A 2,500-nucleotide genomic window follows, 5' to 3' on the forward strand; every position below is an offset into this window, starting at 1 on the left:
GTGTTTGCTGCACGTTTTTCTGCGCTTCGGTTCTAGTGAAATGTTTTTTAAATTGTGATTTAAATTAAATACTTAAGTGCAAAATGTGTTTTGTTAAGTGTTTGTAGTAGCGCCGTTGTTTGTCGAGGGCCATCGTTCATATGTATGTATGCTTGTGTTCATAAACATGTTACTGATGAGGTCTCGCATTTCTACGCTTCTCCATGGCCTTTTAATTTGGTCAAAAGACGGGTGAGTCCCACCTTGAGTGAAAGATACTGTTATTAGTACATACTTCATTATATACCTTGTTTATACCTACGCAAGGACCGCATCAACAAAAACCCAATTTGACTAACACATATTTCTTTCAAACGTTTATACATACCTCTGTCTTTATAGCGCTCTCAATGAAATCGTATTCAAAAGCAAACCAAATCTGCTGCTTTCATTCGAAATTTGCTTAACAACTATTTTGCGCGATTCACCGAAATGGAATAAGTCAAATTTATTATAATAATAATTCAAATTAAAAACTGTATTGAGAAAACAAGCCCAAAAAAGCTCAAAAAGCTTTTCTAAAACACCCTATTTCAAAATTTTATTGAAAAACACCCTTTCTCAGAATTTGGTTGAAGAACGCCCTATCTCACTTCAAAATGTATTGAAAATGTGCTGATATAGGGCGTTTTTGAATCGGCAGCTGAGATAGGGCGTTTTCCATTCAGCAGTCGATATGGAATGTAAAATATCCTCAACAAAATTCCAAGTGGATGGAATATTTTTAAGTGTTTGAGCAACGTATCGCACGTATTATTAATATTGAGGAGAAGTTCAAAATTCAAAGTTCAAAACTCGTTTTTGGAGATTTCATACAATCAATAAATATGATTAGGATAATTAATATGTTCATCCTAACATATAACTAAACTTGCAAAAAATGGCGAAGATGTCGGTCTTCCTATTTGTCCTTTTGTATACCAACTGTATGAGTTGATCAAACTTTGATTGCGTTTTTCTACACAATTGGAATTTTGAAATAATTCTGTTAAACGTGCAATATATACAGTGGTGGAAAAAATAATAGAAAATTTTTGTTAACTAAATTTTGGGATATTTTTTATTTGGTTTATTCGATGTTTAATATTTTTTTTTATAAAATGCTAGCGCATTATATAATAAGAACCATATAAATCCACAATTAAAACTTTGTACAAAAATTATAAAAGCAACCAATTTTAACAAAATTCCCAAAAAATGTCTAACTTTTTAATCAGAATGGAAAATCGCGCTGGACTTGTAATAATTTTTTTAAATTTACCACCTCGCTGTGTGAAATCAATTTTTTTAATGATTGTGGATTGAAAAACTATAAAAGGGGAAATACACGACACCAGCTTGCTGACACCGTCAAGTGATTGTACTATCAAGCTCGACGCATATAACATACCAGCATGCTGGTAGAATCTTTATTTCTTTACAAATTAGGTCCCGAAAAGATCGAAATGAGTAGAGCCGAGATTTCATAATTTTTCTACCATTTTGTTAAACATTGGTTTTTTAAATGCACAAATGCAATATTGTGAACTATAATCTTCCACAAACGCGGCTTTGACTCATATAGTGCAAGAAATTTCCGTGAAAATGATTTTTTCTTTAAAAAAATATGAGCTAATTTCATCATTCACAACACCAGCTTGCTGGTACAAACATAAAAATATCAAATCATTTTTGATGTCGCACCAGCAGCTGGAACAATCACACCGCAAGAACATACACAGTCAGTCGACTGGCACCAACACTCGATGGCGCCAGCATGCTGGTATCATGTATGGGCCCTTTAAGCCACACTACCAGACAAAAGGAAAAAGAATGAAATGCTACTTGTAAATATTTCATGATAAAATTTTTAAATGAGTTTACAGTTACACTCTCTGCTCTGATGAGGAGCTTAAAAGATTCCCATTGATACAGCTTTTGACATTTTATCTAACTGCGATCCCTTAATATTCCGGTAAAAAACATAACTAATGTCAATCATATCCTTCCTACCCGCAATTGTCTTTAAGTACCTTTATTACTGAGGATGACGATAAACATATAGGCCTATAGTCATAGTCGTAAGTTAAAACTTATTCTTTTTGAAATAAGGTTTTAAGTTTAGAATAGATTTTTAAGTTGTGTCAATCATAGACATCTTAGAAACAGTTTTTTTTTAAGATGAGAGAGGATAGCTCGAAAATGAAGACAAATTTTTTTCGGTAATATAAAGAGATATTAGTACTTTAATTCGTTCACCAGCCGAAAGCCTCCGTTGCTAGCGCTGCGTTTCTTTTTAGTTTATTTAATAATTTAATTATTATTTAAACGTTCATAAAATAAAAAAAGAAAATATAAAAAAAAATAGAAAATAAAAATAATTCGTTCACCCTGTGTCCACTGTAGGATCGCGGATTTAGCAAGGCGGGAAGTCGTGGGTTTGAATCCCACTGCCGGGAAACATTTTTTTTGTATCTTTTTT

The sequence above is a fragment of the Rhagoletis pomonella genome, unplaced genomic scaffold, assembly GCF_013731165.1.
Source record: "Rhagoletis pomonella isolate Grant_MI unplaced genomic scaffold, Rhpom_1.0 Rhpom_scaffold_00007, whole genome shotgun sequence".
Lineage (NCBI taxonomy): Eukaryota > Metazoa > Arthropoda > Insecta > Diptera > Tephritidae > Rhagoletis > Rhagoletis pomonella.